This window comes from Diorhabda sublineata, chromosome 1 (assembly GCF_026230105.1).
Source record: "Diorhabda sublineata isolate icDioSubl1.1 chromosome 1, icDioSubl1.1, whole genome shotgun sequence".
In the NCBI taxonomy this organism is placed as follows: domain Eukaryota; kingdom Metazoa; phylum Arthropoda; class Insecta; order Coleoptera; family Chrysomelidae; genus Diorhabda; species Diorhabda sublineata.
The window spans coordinates 18,534,941-18,557,862 of record NC_079474.1 but is presented as its reverse complement, the minus strand read 5'-3'; the positions used below and the strand labels follow the sequence as shown (position 1 = coordinate 18,557,862).

Below are 22,922 nucleotides of genomic sequence, written 5' to 3'. Positions count from 1 at the left end.
CATAATGATCGAGGAAAGGAAATTACTCCAATGATCCAAGCAGGCTACCGAGCGTATTATAAATTCTGGCTTCTTATGCTATGGAAATACTTACTAAAATGGAATTATACAAAGCAGTACTAAGGCCAACAGTAACTTATGGAGGAGAAACGGTGAATCTAACAAAAGCTGATGAAACAAAATTTCAAAAGAAAAATAAGAATATATGGGCCAAAAAAGTTAAGTGACGGACAATATAGAATCCTTATAAACGCTGATATTAGAGAAATCTTAAATGAAGAGATATAGATTTATAAAATCGCAGCGATAGCTAGGACACATAAAACGGATATAAAATAAAAGTCAAGTTGTTAAAAAAATAACAGAATGGAAACCAATAGGAAACCGGCCCAAAGGAAGACCACAAATCCAATGGGAGAGTCAAGTAATAAGTGATCTGAACAAAATGGGAATTTGTGGATGGTGGAGTAATACCCAGGACGAAAAAAACATGGACTCACCACAATAAATGAGCCAAAGAGCTCTTGATTGAGCGATTTTACTTAACCATCACTTAATGCCTTCAACAATTTATTTAATTAATTTTTTATCGAAATTTTCAGCCCTACTTTGAGATTCTACAACTCCTCAGGGGTATAATTTGGTATAAAGATAAATTACCCCTATTTTGGGCTCTTCTGTGTTTGTTCTTATGCGGTACAACTTGTATCTTTAGATATTGGAGTTTTTGGAAGAGGTTGACTATTAAGATGATTTTAATATTATTAAGTTTCGGATATTGCGAGTCCATAGAGGGTACTTTTCGTTATTACTGTATAAATCTTATTTTCGCGTTATAGAATTTATTATTACAATGATTTTTTCGACACTGTATAATGGAATGACTCGGATCTATTGAAAAATCTACAACTATTCAATTGAAGTATCGTGAAATTAGAAACAAAAATAAAATTATAGTATTTCAATTAAAAAAAAAAATTGAATGGATGCTGTCAATTAAACTTTTATTACCAGTAATAGCTGTAAGTTATATCTAATACACAAATCAGATGTAGAAGAAACGTTCCATTATATCATCAAATTTGATGGATTACAATAATAGAAGATGATACTAATCTAAAGTGATTTGTTAGCTGATATATGACGATACAACCTTGAGTTGACATTGGAAACTAATAGATCCGGAAATTTGGGTAATTATTATTTGAGTTTTTGCAACGAAATACGTGCTAATAGAGATCGATTTTCTGGTTAACTACTTCGATACTAATTCGAACCAACCACATCCTTATTGACCAATCATGAAATCCACAAAAAAATTCACTAATTTGAGGTTATGAGCAAAAATTGATTCTCATGAGTCCAAAAGGGCACATTTTGGTTAATTAGCATATAAAAGTTTAATATATGGAAATACGCATGGTAAGAATGAGCGATATGGAATGTAGTAGCCAATGTTAGGGTCTGCTAGTGAGATGGTTAAAAATTCAGTCTGGTTAAAACATATGATCAACATAGATTACAAAGCTCATTGTGCAACATTTAGTGAAGTAACATTAAGACGTATTAACATAAAGAGAATCCAGAGCATGATCACCATGATCTATTAATAAAGTAATTATTACAAAATAACACAATTTCGCTCTTTCAGAGCCTACCACCAAACAAAACGCAAGAGAGTGAATAAAAAGCGAGCTGTTGATAACCAGATTAAAAAGGAAGAAATATCTAGCCGCATAAATGCTTTTAAAGCTTCTTGGGAGTTTAATATTCCATACTCCACTAGATACACAAATCACAAGTTCTACGGAATCAAATTAACAATAACAAAGGCCAAAGATCAGCTATAGATAATCGGGCTTACCAGGAACGATATCTTGAAATTTCGAAATCACATTTGAAAATTCATTACCATTAGAAGATTGGTTTCTTTATTTGGAGAAAAGTATGAAAAACCTCAATGCATAGAATTTGCAACAGATCCTTCTACAACCTTCGGCTATTCTGATTTTGTAGAATAAACCCTAAATACCTTCGACTTATAGTATAAATCAAGAAGTTTTTTGAACTAGGATGAATTAAATCTATGTATAGGCTCAACCATAATCAAATTGTTTGTCGAAAAGAGAAAGTCTGCAGAGATAACGAATCCATCTTATAAATTATGATGGTTGTCCATAAATTAAGAGCTGCGGACGTTAGGAATGCTGTTAAGCGGGATTTTGCAAGGCTGACGTGCAGTTCGTCTCCTTTTTTGCCAATTCCCTCCTTGGCGAGCTGTCTACAACGTTCATCCTTATCGCAACCGTGAAAGATGGAACTTCCTGGTGATTCATTTGTGCAAAAAACGTTCCCGTGGACATTCATTCTCAACTATGTGAGGTGTATAAAGAAAACTGTATGAGTGGGCAAAATGTGGTCAAATGCTGAAGAAAATTTGAAGACTGACGTACAGATGTGGATGAAGAGGTTTTTAGCTATCTTCACGGCCTGGCAGCAGACTTCTACGACTCATACATAAAGAATAATCATGACATTGTGAAAATTCCTAGGGAACTTTATTTTATAAGCAAGCATCCTTCATACAATTTTTCAGTTTGGTATCTTACAAGTTAATGCCTATAATACAATTTAAATTTCTTAAATTTCTTATTTCTTAGACCTTTTGATATATTGATGCATCTATATTTTGATGAAAACTTAAAGAAAAGTCAAATCGTCAAATTTTATCATTCTTCCAAAAATTATCAAAAAAACAGAAGAGACCTAAAATCAAGAACATTTAGATGAATTAATATAATTTATATAATATATAATCATTATAATTACACATAGTTTGTATTTTTTTACACTTTTGAATCAAAGTTTATCAAAGGCTTTCGTTATCTCCATCTCCAGGAGATTTTGCCAGGTTATGGGATATTTTCCATGCCATGGGATAGTAATGACTGGACTACGCTATTATCTGAGTTAATTAGTCTATTTCTTTTTCGTGGAGTTCTCTAATTACCTTCACAGAGTTTGAATCATAACTAGGACTCTTGTTTAGATTTAAGCTCATTTTTATTTTAATAAGTATAGGTGAATTTGGTAGGGTGATCTTAGAAACAACTAAATAATCCTAAATGTCAAGGGGGGATATGGTTTGAATGTATTTTCAATATGTTCTTCAAAAAGTTTGGTCTTTTCGCTCTTACTTCTTACTCATTGTCCTTCGGAGCTTCGTATTGTGGAATTTTATTGTTTTACTGAAGTATATATTTGCATAGTTGAAGTTTTGTTTAGTTTGAAGGGAAAGTTCAGGTCATGATTAATGTCACGGAATCTTCTAAACTCTTGCCAGTTTATATATCGATTCTCTAGCATTTTGTCTTTCGTGAAATCTAATTTAGAGAAATGCAAATATTCTTGTGACCCAAGTTTCTAAATTGTTAGTACCAATAGAAAAAGTTGAATTCTTTTCAAGAATTTAGTTATGAGGATCTGATTTATGAATTAATTGTGTCCTTATACCCAGAATCTCTGATAGAATTATGATGTATTGATGAGCTTTACTTCAGATTAGGTCATATTATTAAAATTGTTTATGATTATATAGGATAATGTGCAATTTAAAAATATTTGTTTATATGAATATTTAAGCATATTTGTTAATAAATATGTTTATATAACATCTGCTGTAAAATCCTTGAAACGATGTTATAGAAAGTGTCTGCCATTAGGAAAACTAATTTATATTAGAAAATGAATTTATTAACTAGTTTCACATAATCTATTGATGAACTTATACCTCTGGGCCACACTACACAATAGTTTTATTCCGAAGATGATATCATGCAAAATATATAAGAGAAAACAACATAATTTATTGCCAAAAAATTCATCACAATCAGTTTTTTCTTCATCATCATTAATAATAACATGTACCATCATCAACGGCGTGTGTTTGAATCAAATCGCTCAATAAATCTCGGCATGATTACATAACTGTTTCTTTTAGAACTTAAATTAAATATAAAACTATTAATAACAAAATCATCATTAATATGAAAAAAAAATCACGTTGAAACAGTACAAGTAATAATAAATAGTAATCAAGCTCTTGTTGTTGTTTAGTGATTAGATTATAAATCAAACATAATCTCAAATTATTAAAATATTATTATTTTTGTAGTTTTAAAAACACTATATTATTTTCTATTTGAATCTTCTGGTTATTAGGATTCTCTTACTTTCTTGGTCTTGATCTTGGTCTTCTTTGTCATATACTCAATTCCTGGTCTTATTTGTCAAATTTTTGAAAGTCTTCTTCTTCTTTGGGTGCCCTCTTCTAACGAAGCTTAGCGATAACCACTGTAAAGTCATTTCTGTCTTTGGCCTTTCTTATCAGCGTCTGAAAGTCTACTCGCGAATATTCTTCAGCAATGAAACCTGTCGTCTGCCAGGACTACATTTTCCCTTGATTTTTCCTTCGATTACAAGTTGCAAAAGTCTGTATTTGTCATTTCTATATATGTGTCCCAGATACGAGGTTTTACGAGTTCTTATTAATTCCCTGTAACTGATATGAGCGGTCCAGGGAATTCTTAGCATCTTACGAAAGATCTACATTTCGAAACTGTCTAAGCGCCTTAGTGAGTTTACCTTAAAGGTCCAAGCCTCCTTTCAAGCATTTCATCATCAGGTACCGGATTTTAAGGTCGGGTGCTCGGGATGTAAACAATTTTCTCATTTTTCGAAAGACATTTGTTGCTTGCTGGATGCGTGATCTTAATTCTATATCTGGGTCTATATCTTTTGTTATCCAACACTCAAATTTCTCGGTATTTTCGTTGATGCCACCATTTACGTAGACATGGGAGGATTGTTGGATGTTTAGGAGAACATCGTGGTTTTGGTCTTTTTGATGTTGATGTTAAGGCCATAATCTTCTACTTTAATTTTTATGCGATCTAAGAGTGCTTGGAGATCCTGTTCACTGTCTGTAATTAAGACCGTTTCATCAGCGTACCTTATATTATTAAAAGTTTTTCCATTGATCTCTGGCAAAGAATTTTTTGATGTTGTAGTTCTCCCCACTACAGTTTAGTTAACATAAAGCGTCCGTATGATTTTGAGGTCATTCTCGTCTAGACCCTTCCTGTAAATGCAGTCCATCAATTTATCACGTCTCATTTTGTCTTTCACTTATTCTAAATAAATTTTACTGGAGAGTTCGATTCTTCTTTTTTCTTTTTACTAATTTCTTATAGATCTTCTTTGATGCTTTGATGATTTCTTCATTCACACCAGCCACTGTATTCGTTCATTTTTTATATAAAATAGGCATTATGTCTTTTGCTTTGTGGAGCTTACTTATCCATAAACTACTTTTTCTTATAAACATATATTTTTCCCGAATTTGAGACCAATCCATAATAGATAGAAAATAAATCTAAATATCTGTTTTACGTGATTATTTGTCTTTTCTATGAAAATCAGTCTAAAATAGCATGTAAAATTTCGACGTTTCGATCTACCTCTACGTCTAAGAAGTGAAAAGTAATAAGAGAAAATCATTATTTTATATAATTATAGTTTTAACTTGATGGTACAGAAGACAATTTGATAATTTATTACTAGCATTCAACTTAGCTTCTATTTTCGGATTTAATACTTTCATTTCAATAATGATTTAACGAAGATAAACTTTTTCGAAACTAAGTTCAGTATTTATCGCGACTGTACCCATACTGTTTCCTCTGTCCATCACATTTGTTTCCTTCTGAATGTCCCAGAGCTTGTATTTCTTCTAAATCCCTTCAACTTTCTACTATAAACTTGCAGAGCTTGTTCTCTTTCTAGTAGAATAAATTTTCCTCATTACGTGCTCGAAACAAAAGTTAAGATGAATGGTTTTAACCACTTGTCGATTCTCAATTTTCTTGAAAGATATTCCTCTATTTCTATTTTAGCTTCTTTGACTGTCAAAGTATTTTCCTCAAGCTATGTTCGATCGGAAATTTTGTAGATTTCATAATCGACATCACTAAAAACTTTTCGTTATCTTGTAATGAATTAAAGATTAGTTTCTTCATTTGTTAATAGCTATATCGATAGAAACATCTGGATATTTTTCCAATTAAACTTAATTCTTAATAAATTTTAATGAACCAATTGCTGCTATGGTGAAATATCGAATCATTTCTCGTCGTTTTCGATTCTAAATGAGTTTGATCCTTATACTTATCGCATCCATGTTTAATATACATTTTATTCAACTAAATTAATTGCTTCTTGCATTAATGTAAAGATAAAATAAATAAGAAAAGATTCTTTTGAAAAAAATATCAATTTATTCATATTTTATCAGTTATAATAATTAAAGTACAATGATTTACATACGGTTTCTGTTACTCATCACCCATGGGGGGTTGGAAATGTGGATGATCTGTTTTAACACGCTTTTATTAGTTCCTCCTGTGAGTTTTTATGTTTGTAACTGACTTTTTGAGCAATCTGATTTAAGCGGTACACAGAATGAACGAATGACGCTAGTTCGTTAGTAAACATAACCTTAAAAGTGCATGTATGTAAAGGGGGCAAAATTTGAATGCTAATGGACAATTTTTAATTTTTTATAATGTTTTATATATATACTGTATGAAATAAATATTCAAATATTTACAAAGCGACATTTACCACGGCGTTTGTCGGCGAGATCCCTCAATTTGAATAGAAATATCTGCAATTACTTTACTACAACATATCTTAATATGAAAGGAATTGATCCAGACGAATTTTTAGAAAATAGAATATTGAATCGGGGTTTTTATGATGAACTTTTGAACTCATTGAAGAGAGCCTAGAATCGGAACATTCAATATTAAACCCTATACATTTTGAGTGTAGTTTATAATATGCAACTACAAACTACACTAGAAAAGTGTTTTGGACATTCAGGGCGTGAAAATTAGAGACAGAATGAACGCGAGTATGACGTGCTCTAGGCGTTCATAAATGTCAACTTTCTACTTTTTACGCACTGAACATCACTAAACGTCAAAAACATAACCTTACTTTTTTGGTGTAGATTGTATGTGCAGATACCCTGACAAATGACTTCTCTGAGTGGAAGGCTCGTAGAATTTTTACGTGCACATGAGTGTTTATATAGCAAATATATATGGATACAATAAAGTTAATAGAAGATAGAGAATTATTTTCCCATTTGAAAATTCCATGATAAAACTGATCAATAACTTCCTGATCTAATCAACAATCGGGTTTTCTTATCGAATGTTTTGTTTAGTCTCTGCTCAATAAGTTCAAAAGTTGATGATATAAACCCCGATTTTGTTTATTTCAAAATAACTTTAGATATGTCTAATTGATAGCTGTTCAAATTTCTTTATATATTTTAAAGGTTATGTTTACTAGCAATCCAGCGTCATATTCGCGTTTATTCTGTGTACCGCTTTAATTTGAACTTCATTTGTCAAAGACTGACGACAGTGCAATAATTCGATTAAAAAATCTGATTAACATGATTAGATTCGTCAGAAATTTCTTCTTTCTTTTTAGTATCTATAACACAAATCATCAATTCGATACGCAAATGAGTGTCGTACTAATTTCCAGTAGGATACGCAAAATTTAGGCAAGAACGACCTGTCACTGTTAAGTGTCAAAAAAAAAAGAAAAGTAAGTTTGATGGTCTGGTCAACGAAGGGAGGTAATTAATTTGTCAAAAATATAATAATTTTTACAAAAATAGATAGAAAGTATTTTTCGGTAACGCAAAAATAATTCAGACGACGGGATAGGAGTCAAACAAGTATTTATTGGTTACGAGCTAATCCAGTCAAGTTATCCTAGAGACACTTACTGTATTTACATTACAGTCACCTACTAAGAGACACTGCCGGCCATCTTATCGTAGACAGCCATTTGGATAGCTTATTAAGAAAATGGGAAAATAAAGGAATTATGTGGAAAGAATCCTACTCAATAGAGTAATAGACTCTTATCACAATAATTATTACTCACTTTTAAGTTGTTTCAATTTATAATTTCTTCATTTGGTTTTTGTAATTCAATAGAATAGAAGCTTACGAGTGTTTTGAAGATTACACTGTATTATGTAATACACGAATAGGTGCAAATTCTATAAGAACTAAAGATGATTGATTATAGTCTTCTAAATTCTACGAAAACATATGGCGTTATTTTATTATCAAAGTATTGACGACTTCCGTAAATTTGTTAAAGTATTCCGAGAACTGGTTGCAATTGGCTAATGGATACTGATACTTGTCTCACCGACGTGACGTTTCTCAAGTAGTTCTTGTGTTGATACCATATTTGGAGCGTCTTGCGGAGCTGAAGGACATGGCAACCTACACCAATCTCATGTTATACCATACTTTCATAAATAACGTAATCGTTTCCGTTTTCTTAAAAGTTTTGGAGAATATTTCAATATTAAGAAAAGCGCTTAACGTTTATATAAAATAACCAAAATTCGAAAATATGACATTTGATGGTGAGCAAATTTTCAAACTATTCTTGATTTTTGAAGAAGGATTCATATGAATGATATGGCATAAAGACTTTACCTCACTTTCTGCAACATAAATGAGTATTTTGTTTGAAGATTAAAGATTCCATTTTGGAAAAATCAGACAATGATAGATTGTAGCTACAATAAACTTTATTACATATTGCAACAACTGCACGTGCATCCTCGTGAGGACATGCTCTTTGAATTTCAGATATCATAACGGTGGTGCAATATTTAGTGTAGCGAACACATTACAATAAATCGGCCGTACTAAAACTAATCGAATGCTTCCTGGACATCGCGGGCGAGCAGCGATTTCGTTCCAATGTTTTGGTATTGTAGAGTACCTCTATAAAAATTACATACACAATTCTCAATATTGAAGTTAGTTCGAATCATAATTGACTTCAATAGTATCAAGATCTGACTCAATCAACTTATATGAATAGCTTTTTTTATTAGCAAATAAAGTACCTTTATTGAATATCAAAACAAGAATTAAACCCAACGTAGAAATCTTGATGAACACAACTACTGATTGTGTAGATATTTAGATTCATTTCCGTTAAATCTGACAGATTGTCGTCTGTTTTTAAGGTCATATTAAGGCCATTTTAAGGAGTAAAATGATAGAATTGATTTTCAATTGAAATTTCGTACGACAATCAAAAGTGATATAAACCGATGTCTTATTTTGAGAGAAAAGGCAAAAGATTCCGAAAGGTCATAAGCTTATTGATGATTCTTTCCACATCGAGGAAAATGGGAAAATGCCAAACAGTCCTTGAATAAGCAACAGAACGAGGTAAATATCTTCTCTGGAAAGTCTTAATGTCTATTTGGAGATTCTGTTTTATCCCAGGGTGGTTTATAAATTGATTTTGATTCGTGACAATTAGATTATTGTATCAAATAAGTTTTTTTCGCCAAAATTCTAGTTCCTTTTTCATTATTCTTTTCTATTTTTACTACTCAATATTTTCTTTTCATTCTTTTACTTTTCCATTCCTTTCTAAATTCCTCGTAATGTCTATATTAACAGTTAATTCGAATCTCTCGAGTTGTAGATTAATATTGATATTAAAGATTGACGTATTAAATATAAAATAAAACGACAATTAAATTGGTAACTGGTATGTTCAATCTCTCTGATACTAATCGCCGATGGAACAAAACAAAAATGAAAATAAAAAATGTTGGATATTCATCGACGATTGATGATGGTTGATAATTTTCTAATGATTTTGATCTTCTTATTGGAATATTTAAAGAGAAATATGAAATGTGGTACAACGAACTTTTGCCTGCTCTTAGAAGGAGAAACATAGATTTTATTGTAATTTATTAAAATATGCTTGTTCTTTAATAACTAGTGCCACGTACATCGTTATACTTTGTATGTTAATGATCTCATTATTTAATATAAAAAATGTTCTTAACGGATTTTTCATGATAAATTACCTGCCCTCTTAACTTTGTTACAAGAAAAGTTCAAATCAAAAATTATACAAATGTTTTCCGCAGTAACATATGTCCTAATAGTTCAGAAATGTCAAAATAGGTTGGAAAAATTGATTTATTTTGTCGAAATTGTTTAAACAAGTCCTTTTTTATGTCAGTCGCATCAAAATATTTTATAAGCTGTAAATATGAATAAACATTCATAATTTGAAGATAAGACAAAAACTTGGAATCCTATTTAACATCAAATCTATATACTCTGAAGCTTCTGATCCTCTACAAGGTCGAGATTCATCCATCTTTGGAGTACTGATCACAAATTTGGAGCTCGGCTTTCAAGCATGCCCTTAGGATGCTCGATTCAATATAGAAGAGAACTATTAAACTTATATGCAATTCAGAAACTAGAACAGCCTAGAGAATAGGAAAAATCTGACTATACTATACTATACTGATACTACCACGGCACCGGGTTGTTCAATATCGTACAAGCAGTATTTGCAAGACTTACTCCATTGGCAATCTTGTCTTATGCACACCGAGAGTTCGCTAACAGACGCCTAGAGCATCAATTTATCGGGACTCCTTTCTTTGGAGAAGTGCAAACCTGTGGAATCAGCTACCAAGACATGTCTGTCCCGAACACTACAACCTACAGAAGTTTAATATCCACAGGCATCTCGACTCGGTAGGAACTACTCGAATGTAATAGTGTTTAACATCCTAGTCGCCTAACAAAGAACGACATTTTGAAACCAAAATATGTCACGTAGAAGCATTTTTGTATTTTCATAGAAAGTGATGATTCCTTTCCTTTACATGTCTACATCTTCATATTATATTTTTTAACTTTATCATCATCGCCATTTTTCCTAAATCCCAATTTTACACCATAGTTAACCCTTTTCGAAGCATGGTTACAGCTTCTTTGATCCCCTCTAAGCTATTACGATGAGTTCATTTGACATGTGGCTTCATCTTGGGAATAAGAAAATTGGTAGGAGGCAATATTAAAAAAATGAGTTTGGTTGGTAGGAAAATATTGATGATGAACAGTGCTATGGATATTTGTGAAAAACGTTGTTTCAATTTTGTGAAATTATTTTGAAAAAAACCTTGTTAATTACGTATAACTTTCATTAAATTATTTGTAACGTATATAAAAACAACCGACTGAACTGATTCATTTTTTCTCAAGATCTTGCACGCCACTGCAATTAATGTTGAATCAATTTCTACTGGAAAATTAGGCATTTTAGTTTTATAAAAATGATAGCAGAACTAATGGGTCTTGAGTACCTTGGGCGTGGTCGTGGTATATGGTCAAGATATGATTTAGATAAAAAATATCATTACAAGAATAACTGTTGTTAATTTATTGATTCGCTCCGTAAAATGTATTAGAAACAAAAAAATTTTTAAGAGTATTTTATCAAAATTATACTAGATATAATGAAAACACTCTTACGTTTATATAATTTTCGGGAAAGAGTGGAGGAAAAATAAACCCTCCGATTTTGAGGAAATATATGACGAAGCTTGTTCTTGATAAGAGAAAATAACCCCTAAGAGTTTTCGTTTGCTTTCAATCCCCCTTTAAGTTTATAAGACTTTGATATTGATTTTAGTGGACAAAATTTTAAACAAAAAATGAAGCTCTACAAAAAAGGTTTTGTACATTTTTCACGTGAACTCATTCTTTTGGATGTTAAGACTCAAAATACCTTGGCAGGTGTCAAATTTTATAGCCTTAACCTTTTTTATTCAGAAGTATAGGAAAGCTTTAACAGCCTTTCCTGACAGATCACTTCGATTTTCTTAAACAACTAGCACCCGGGAAAAACGTTACCCATAACTTAAAGTAACCTAACCTCACCTAATCTTACCTAACCTAACCTAACTTAAACCTCTCCAAGTGTGTAAGCGAGTGCTAGAGAGCTTAACCTGTCAATATATTTTGTGTCATAACAGTCAAAAGAAGGATTTACGTAAAACAATGTGTTTATAACTTATAACTTTGAAAAGGGCTGAGTGGCAAACAGAATTTGCTCGTTGACAATCCTCTTGTGAATTATCTTCTCTAATCAAGAGCAAGCTTTGACATAAATACATAAATTACACGTTTTGGAATTTATCGTCCAAACTGGGTGTTGTTTGGTATTTGGAAGAAAAAGTCTTGTTTACTTTTTGTTCCCAAAATGTTTTTAGATTATGATTATTTTTCTGACATTGATAATCATCTACGACTGAAAGTGTTTTTTTTGAAAGCACTCTCAACTTTTTCCATGACTTTTATCTATATTATAACCTATAAAGTAACTGTCACACTTGAAGTAAACAGAAATCAAAAATCCAAAGCCCGCGAAAACTCAACTGATACTTTAAATTTTATTTTAAAAAGTATATTAACTTTTTTTAATGAATATATATTTTCTATCGAGTTATAGTATTCCCTATTAGAAGGTTGTTTCGAAACTACAACAAATTTTCTCAACAAATTGACCATTTTTTAGTAAAAAGTGTTTATAAGACGAATTAATACATTAAATTTTAACAGAAGATAGTGATATTATCTTTTGTTCATTAGAAAATTTGAAATCCGTCATAAAATTTAAGAAAATATGATCGAATACTATCACTAAACTTTATCTATCATTCTTCCACAATATCCAATCTTCTAATAAATGTTTACCACGGTACGATGGTCCGAGTAAATCGTTCCGTGGTAAAACCTACAGATAACAATTTTAGTTTTAAAATTAAACGGCCATTATTGGATACAGTCCATTGTTCTATCATCCTTATTACATAAACTACATTGAAATCCAACTAGATTGGGTCCAGTGGCGTTCACACGAGTTATAAATTAAGAAAACGATGTATTATCCTACGAAACGAAATTTTTCAAATGAAAAACTTGTAATAGGTTAGTTGAATCAGTTTTAATATTTTAGGTCTCAAATTGAGTTCCCTTTAGATAAAATTTCATCTGAGAAAGCGTAAAAATGGTAATATTGGTGAATGAGGAGATTAAGAAATCACTGGAATATGTTTATATTATATTCCTTGTATAGAAAAAATTTTATTCAAGGTCAAATGTCAAAAAAATGAGTTTTTCACAATTTTCCGCAAAACGGTGAGTTTTATCATAAAAATACCTAAGACAAAAATTGTAGAACATAAAATTAACTACGAAAAACGTATTAATACTTTTTTTCCTACGAGCCCCCGTTTCTGAGATATAACGATTCAAAAAGTTGTATAAAATTTTTTCCATACATGTAAATGATGGGGAACATTCACATTTTATTTTCAATTGTATTTTAAACAATTTTACTGATTTTCATATCGATCGGAATTTATGTAGCTTCACTCTTATTTTTTGGTCTAATTTGACCGGACTATTTGATCTGCCTGAACGCATTTATATCACTAAATAAATCTCACGTACTGACGCCACTGCTTATCGCAGTTTGTTAAATTCTTTCTTTCCCTTTTTTAATTTGTTATAAGTGTCGTTCGTATTTTTGAAATATTGATTGTTCCTGGAATAACTGTCTCCTGCAATTGATAACAAAACTCAAATTAGACGCGGCTCTAGTATTCGTTGTAGACCAAACAAAAACGAGTTCAAACTAAAAATTTTCACATATAAAAACTGACATTACTTATGAAACACTCTCATTATCTTATCAGGAAAATCCTGTACAGATTGTAGTTTTCTACTAACGTGGAGTTCAAATTTCGGTATGTAAACACGGCTTTTTGAAATGCATTTTTCACAAACATTTAATGTGCAGTCACAAATTATAATTTACAATTCGAAGATTAACATATGTATAAGATTTTTTTTTACTTTAAAAAAAAGATAAATGACTGAAGAACAACCTCTCAGATGTTATTAAAATCTTATACAAAAAAAAAATATCAAGCGAGCACGTTGATTCCGCATCGTTGAGCTGATTTTTATCATCGAGTCACTTAATGAATGTCATCTTGATCAGAATACCAACCATAGATAAAACGACTGTGGCGTTTTCTTACTGTTAACAAGATGTTAATCAAAAGTCGTACGTGTTTATGAAATTTATTTGCGAGGAAATAAAATTCTTCGCATAAAATTACGACATTAAAGAAAATACATAAATAAAGTCAGAGTAAATGACTTACTCAAGAAAAGTTTATGAATACTCTGTATATTATTAATTGCAGCATTTAATCATGGAAATTTGGAAAAAAGATAAACAGAAGAAAAAAACGGTAGTCTAAACGTTCGATGGATATTTTAAACGATCAGAGTAGTTGTTAGTGTTCCGCTAGACAAAATATCTAACTGTAACATGATTGTGTAATATTATTCATGTACTGGCTGTTGTGAATTGTTGATGGATTATGTCATCGTCTCCTTTTAGGAATAGAGTTGAAATAGATTTAATTATGAATCGCTTAAAAGGCTGCGAAAATAACATCGTATACCAATTTATTCTCTAAACAATATAACAATTAACTAATAGAAATGTAGCTTATTGAATACAATGGTAATCAAGTTTTTGTATATTTGGAAAAATATATGAATTATTTATGATATGAATGTGGATTTTGGGGTATCATATACACAATGACCTAAAGGATCTATTCTGAGAAACCCCCACTAGTTTAATATGGTCCAGAATGTGGAATGGCTCCAATTGCCAGAGATCTTTGTCTTCTACTTCAAGCGCTCCCAGGTATAATGCTTTATAGTTTCACACTTCGAGAGAATGTGGATAAAGGTTTCGTCAAACAGACTTTGCACGTCTAGCGTCTTCAGATATCTGAGACTCCTATTAGCTTTGACATGGGACTCCTATTAGTTTTGACATGGGACTCCTATTTGTTTTCGTAGATTGTTCTTACTTAGATTGATCCCTTTAGCAGATCTCTGGTTATGGTTTCCCAGGAGAGTCTGCCTGTTTCAACCCCTGGAGTTCGTCCCAATAATTGGTTTTTCTCCTTTTCACTTTCTTTTCCAAAGAGTTCAGGTCCCATGAAAGACTTATCTGTCCACACATAAGCGAGCTTATCAGAAATATTAAGTTGTTTAATTTTTCTAGGTAATCTCAAAGTTTCGATTTTATGATTTTAGTGTTTAAAGATTGTTCCTTTCTAAATTGAACTGGATGAATTTTCTAATTGTATAAATTTCTGCTTGGAAAATGCTGGGTGCGTTGCCCAGTGATTGTTTATGGACCTGGAAATTCCTATTCCTATTTTGTCTGCTGCTTTAGAATTGTGCGTTTGGTTATTTAGGAACTGTTCTTTGATAATTGATTTAGAATCACTTCTAGTGCAGATGTTGCACATGATTTCATTGCCTAAGTTGCACATAAGCAAGTCAGTCTTTGTATCTTCGAGATATTGTTCTTCGTGGTATTCTTCTAGTGCCCCAAACCACTGCCCCATATGTGATGATAGTATCTTTGGGTTTCAACCCCAATTTTTTCCTGCTAAATTCCTGCACACCATCAGGACTCCATGATCATTCAATTTTATACTCATATTTTTAAAAATATGTGTATTATTTTCAATTTTCAGTAGTAATTAAAGAGAAAAAGAACTTAATTTATTTTGTCACCCTGTATCAGATGGACACGATACACTCTATCCAGGTTTACAAGCATGAATAACACACATAACATGGTATTAATTCTCTTAAAGGCAAAGCAAATATCCAAAGAATCCTTATTATGTAATATTCCTCAAGAATTACATAGCGCGAAAGACGCATTTACATATAACAATTTTGAGCAGAGGTGTAGTAAGCTAGGATGGAAAAAGGTTCATTAAATCTTCTTGGCTTCAACTTTTCGGCTTTTGAATTGAAGATACCTCACTTTGAGACACAGGATTATATCAAAAGAAGCACGTTGGAGGTCGGACTTACACTATAATTGGGAACGATGCGTATGCGCAATAGTCGAATGCTTTTTTGATATAAAAATCATACAACTTCACTTTAAAAACCCACAGACATTTTCAATATGAATTACCTATTAATAAACCTTCAAGAATATCTTTTCAATTGTTTTTGATATTTGTGTTAATGGTTATATTTCGTATCTGGCATTATTCGTGCTTTATTACTATTATTTATTATTGTTCTTTGCCACCAAAACGAAGTTATATCTGCCGTAACCACGATTCCAAACTTCAAACGATTACCAAGGATTCCTTGAACCTTGTGAACAGCATTGGAACCATTTTGTACAGTTACATAAAGACTATTAAGAATTTCGATAATAAAATTTTCTTGCTTGTTTTTTGATGAGGAATTACCACTTGTATCATTGGTCGATAATGTAGTTCTCTAAATTTAATTTCAGTTTCTGGACTTCCGCCATTTTGGTAGTCATTTTGTTGGGAACCTTATTTTATAGAAAACCCTCGTCTTTTATATTTTTTATGTATTTATTTAGAGATTTTGATGAAATTTATGAATGTTTGTTGAATAAATGAGAATTTTATTTAGGGAAAATACAATTTCAGTAACAGAATTTTAGAGTACGATCCTTTATCTAAACGATTTCAACAAAAGTAGTACTTTGTGACTGCAGACAGCGATGGACTCTATTTAAAGCACACCTACACGAAAACAGTAGAACATAATTTTAAGTAGGAGTTAGAGTTCAGGTACCTGAAGATTTTTCTCACAAATCAAAAAAGGTTTCTATTCATTTATTTCTATTTACGAGGTTTATACAATTATATTCCGATATCTAATCACAATTAGATAATAATGTTTAATGACACGTGGTATTAACTAAGTCATAAAATTAACACGAATATAAAAGAGATAAAGTGGCAATTTTGATTAACTAGAAGTGAGTCTAGAACAGTCGATTATCCATGACAACGTTAGTGCTATGTTGTTTACATATGAAAAGTTTTCTTGTTGGTTGTTTTTTAGACGACGCCATCCGAAAGTTGTTCGTTCTGTATTCATTTACATATCGAAAGTTGCGTTTTGAGTGTTCCATGTAGTGAAAGTGACAGTTCCGTACTGCAAAACACTTTCGGGACGTTCTGAAGTAGACAACTTTAACTTCCTTCAATGCGACTCGAGCCACTTCAATGTTGACAGTTGACAGTTTCATTTCGATGATTTTGCATAACCTTAAATTTTAATTTCCTGAATTATATGTTGTACCCGAAGTTTTGTGTAAACTAATAAATAAAAATGAATGACGATGAAAAAGAAAACATCAGCGATGAAGAGTTACTCGAATCCACGTCACCTGATCTAACCGAAGAAAGCAATGCGGCCATTCTTAATTCGTTGCCGGATAAATCTCGTGCATGCAAGGTACGATAATTAGTACGAGCTCTTTATGAATTAATATTGACATTGCAAATATCATTAAGTACATTATATTGTTCAATGAATAAAATGTTTATAATTCTCTATTATTTATTTTCTTTCCTCAGTGTAATTGAAAAAGTTTTTGATCTTTTCGTCCAGACTCGTCCAACAAAGTAGCACTTTCAGTCCTTGACATACAAATAACTATTTTCCTTCAAACAAGAATCAAAAATAGATGAAGAGACTTTTCAGTATGTGAAATGCTTTTTTAATAAAATTGTTAGTACTACTAGGTAAGATGTTTGAACGTGTAGTGCTAACTTATAGATCTAACGAATGATCTATACTGTTTCTCCCCTCATCTCTCCTTAGCTCTTCTCCGCTAGGAGTCTTAATTCCCACACTAGTACACATGGAGTTCATCAGGACCTTTTGAAATATTTTGGTATCCTCATAGCGCCTTAGCTATTTGGTTCTTTGATAAGTAAGAGGGATATAGCCGTTGTAATTCTTTTTCCCTTAACCATCTTCTATATTTCGAATGAAAACTTGCTTATAAATGAGTACCCTCTTCAACCAGCACAAAAAAAACAGTTAAATTCAATTTTACAAACGATTCGGTTAAAACGAGAACAATATAAATAAAAACTAATTTTCTCTAGCCTCTAGTTACGTCTTTCATATCTACGTGTGAATCTTCAGAGGTATGTACTGACTTAATCACGCGTTTAGCACCTTAATCTCTTCCCCGATTTATTTCTTAGTCCCCTAGCACTACACTACCTTCCTTAACGAAAATAAACTCCGATAAAATCTCATCTGTTCGTCAACAGAGGCGGGTGAAAATGTTACCAATGTCAAATATTGTTGTCGGATTATAATTTTTTCGGTGATGAATCTCGAATTTTTTCTCTCCCTTTTTATGTTTACATTATTCTTTTTTTTGGTATATTTATTCCTTCAATCATACGCGCTACTGGAATACAGAAAATCTCAGACTCTTCATCCTGTGTACCTTTCCAATTAGAATCAAAACCTCGCTGGTGTTTGCCCTTGTTGGCCGTACTTACTACCGAAGAGACAGCATTCCGGCGATTACACATATTGCATCTGCGGATACTGTGCTGTATGTGCTGGTAACTTCCAGGGCATTCAACCCGTAGGTCGAAGCAACTCTCCTTTCTGGTTCCTGAAACTATAGTGTCGCAGCCAAGACGAAAATTTCGTATGTTATAACAGCGAACCACTACAAAGCTCTTTTTCTCTGTTTTGAAATTAGATATTCCTCATTTGAGAGACCTTTTAGCTTATGAGCTCTTTGTTTTTAGGAATCCAATCTGGCATCAATCATCATTCCCAGATATCGGACGAATAGTTAGGATGTGCTTTCAGGCCGACTGAAAATCTTTCCAAGAACCGTATAAAAGTGAAGTTATTCTCCTCCAAGTGCTTTGCTACAATTAGTAGGACCACGTGGTTCGCGAATGCTACGACTTTTGCTTTCTTTTGTAGTATCAGTTTTACTAGCTTGACCAAGCTTTGAGGTACCCGTCCAGGAACTTTTTACTTCTTGGGGTCATTTTCTGTTTCGTATTTGGGTTAGCATCCTCTGTAAGTAAGATTTTTTGTCTACTGTATCTATTTTAAGTCGTCATACATAATATCAACTTTCTATACCAAAATTATCACGTATTAAGAAATAAAATCAAGTTTTTTTCAAATAGTTTATCATCTTTTTACGTCTTATTTCGAAAAATTGTTGCACCTGCATCAGAGACGGAAGCAAAACAAATGGAAATCACACCGTGGAACGACATCCGTTCTTGAAGGCTATTAAATTACGAAACCGTTATGATAAAGGTCACCGTCTAATTTAAAGTATACAATTCATGGTATATATATATATATATATATTCCGATTGTTAGCGCAATTATATTTTCGCATCAAATTCTAATGCAATCATATGCAATTTTCGAAATTATACACGATTAATTAAAGCAGCGATGTGCCAGGCACATTAAATAATAATCGTCCTTGGATATTTAAATTCCAATATAGAAGGGGCAAAAAAAATAGGTCACTGAATCTGTTATGGAATATAGTTTTTTCTACCCTTATCTTGTTCTATCATCATCAATTAACTGATAATAAGATAATAGAGGGAATAAGAATGTAAATAATTTTTAGGAAAGCATCAATAACAAATCCATTTGCATGATTTAGATATACAAATTTTCTGAAGAATCTAAATGATGATTTGGTTGAGAACTTCTACAATAACACCGAATTTTTCATGAAAAAACTATGAATATATTGATTTCTAGCCTCATTTCAGAATATCTGAAGGTAATTTTACACTTTCGGCTCTAAAAAATCGAAAAATCATCTGATTTCCATGAATTTTCTTTAAAATAATCTTCGTTCTTACAGCGGATTTATGAAAAAAAAAATGGGAAATATCTTACCTGGAGATTTCATATAGTTTTATGAGTTTAAATGTTATCATAAACGCACTTCTTCGCATATAATCGTTCATAACTTTTTTACAAAACATCATAGGCAATCCATATATTTTTTTTGTTAATCTGCACAAAAAACGAACATTTTGGAGAAAAATATTTTAATAAACACTCTAGAAAATCGAAAAATCATCTGATTTCCATGAATTTTTTCTTAAATCTTTGTTTTTACGGTGGATTTATGTGAAAAAATATAGGAAATATTTCACTTGAAGATTTTATATGATTTCAGACTCAAAATTCTTTTTAATAGTTAACCTTAGTAAGATACCGTTTTTTAAAGGTGAAAATTTTCAATTTTTCAAAAATAAGTTTTAATATTGTATACTTGATCACAATAAACGATTTAACGAATTTTTTTATTCACATAACTTTAATGATTCCTTAATAAAAAAGGTACAAACGATTATATGTGAGAAAAGGTCAATTTTAAGAGAAATTGTTATTATTTTCAATTATAACAACTTAATAAATCAACATTTTTTTATAAATTTTACTAAATTTATTCGTTTTTTTTTGTGTATATTATGAAAAATTGAAACGACTTTATTTGATGAATTGGAAAAAAGTTATCAGCAATTTTAGGTGAATGAGTACATTTTCATGAACATTTAAAAACAACATAAGTTTTCGTTTTTTTTATTCCCATAATTTTTTTTCGTTAATACACCGTAAAAATCAATATTTTAAAAAAAAGCACAAATATATATTCCTTATTTTTTATAGTGACCGAATATGTTTAGAAAACCATCAAACTGTCGTCCAGATTATTTAATCTACCTGACATCATAGGAATAATTGAAGTACTTCGAGGTTTTCTAGATTTGGCCACAAAATATTCTAACAATTTTTCAAAAAATACATTTATTGAGAAAATTATAGATACTTCGGAATGAGTTTTGGTGAAAATAAAGCTGCACAAGACATAATAGTTTTTCCTAATAGATTTGTATGCATGAAATTTATAAACAAATCAATTCTTCGTTGTAATAGACAGTATTAAGTAGTTATTGCTATTTAGAGAAAATCACCATACTTTTTATTGAGATCTTTCTTACCTATTTTAATGTTCATACAATGAAAATTAGACAGTCACAAGCCTACCATAGAATACTACATGCCAATAAAATTTTTTTGTGATTAAACTTACAGTTTAAAAGATAGTCAGAAAGTTTTGGCAATCAAATACATATTTTAAATAACCTGATATCATATGAATAAATAGCTTGTTAACCAAGGGTATTATAGTGAGAACAATGGAGAAGATTCCACCAAAATATTGAAACTACGAGGAGAATACATCAAGACCGATGATAGAAGATTGCTGGAGCCTACGATAAAATAGTCTTGAGTAAATATACTTCAAAATATTCAGCACAAAAGATTTTAATAGTATATAGCTGGAAGGTTCAAAATTCGTCAAGAAAAGCTAGCAAAAAACATCATCTTCTATCAAATACGTATAGTATTGTGCGATTATAGCTATTTATCATATAATTTTTGCTTTTTTTGTTAAAATTATTTCCAAATTATTGATCCAACTCACATGATCGTTGCGTCAAGTGACATTACCACAACTGAGTCATGGTTTTGTTGGCAAGATGGACCGTCCTTTTGGAACTTAAATCCCGATACTTTCAATTTATGACACAATTTATCTTTTCAAGATTCCAAATAATAACAGTAACTTGGCCGATCTCAGTTTCAAAGAAGTATGGTTGTCGATAAACCAGCCCATAAAATCACTTTCTCCGTATCGACTTTTCACTTCACTTCTGAATTCGTATTTCTTCAAATGAGTAAATTTTGGTTATTAACGACTTTACTTCACAGACTTAATATAGATTTACCGCTTCTGGTTAGTTTTTGAGTCAATTGAATCGACTAAAGATCTTTGCAAAAGCCATGTTCGTGAATTGTTGAGAACGAACAACATCACTGCAAATCGAACTAAGTAAACCTGCAACAAACCCTGTTTGCTGGAATTTGCGTACAAGTATCCCGATTTCGAACACATTTGATCTATTATAACAAAAAATCCAGGTTTGTTTTGATTTGAGTAACTCTACAACTAAAAAAATAAATGTTAAATTAAGTTGATTGAAAAACTTGACGTTAAGTTGTACTTACGGTTAATATCTTTCATTATAGTTGTACTATAATTTATATTTACCTCACTTTTTCATATCGGACAAAAAAAACTTATGCCAATATACGATATTCATATAATGAATCAATAACCGATAATGGTATGCATTACAAGTACCAGTTATTCAGTTCCACGCTCCTAGAGACCAAAGTTTTCTTAACCTACGGCCCATCGAGCAGATTATATTCATGCATAGTCACGTATATAGACATACACATATTTATTAGTCTTTCTTTTTATTTCCATTCATTGACGCTTATTGAATGTATTATACTGCATATTTCGACTTGCTGTTTATTTATTATATTTTTAATGCTAATCTACGAGGTCTGGCTATTAAACAACGAGACTGGTTACGAAAAAGGATTTTATTATAAAAATTATTCTACATTCGAATGCTCCCCTTCAATATACTACCCTCCCCTCGTCACACACCTTTCCATACGTTTTTTCCATTGATCGAAGCAGTGCTGGAAGTCTTCTTTGGTGAGTGTGCTTAAGAGCTCTGACGTTTTTTGCTTTACCGCTTCCATCGACTCAAATCGGGTCCCTTTCAAAGTAGATTTTATCATTGGCAGGTGCGATACCGTTAATGTCGAAAGAAACGATCAACGTTGCCTTGAATTTTGATTTGAGATATAGAATTGTCCCCATAGGCCATTTGCAACAATTTATAGCACTCAGTCGGAGTTTTTTTCTATTTAACAATTTCTGCACGAGAAAAAAACACGTTCGTTTCAAATCGCTACTGCACAAATTCTAGGGCGCCCTGTCGGCACGCAGTCTTAGCTAAAGCTGGATAGTTTCATATACTTGGCATATCTCACTCAATATCTATATGAATCTAAAATTGATTGACTTCTTAGTTATATAATATCCACGCAAAATTTATAACAAAATTGATAAACTCG

At 31.5% G+C, this 22,922-nt stretch overlaps 1 protein-coding gene across 1 annotated transcript in view; it reads right to left on the bottom strand.

Moving 5' to 3' along the window:
• The window catches only part of LOC130452383 (uncharacterized), a 251,678-nt gene that overhangs the window by 157,705 nt on the left and 71,051 nt on the right, over window positions 1-22,922 (bottom strand). The gene's annotated exons all lie outside the window — the stretch shown is intronic.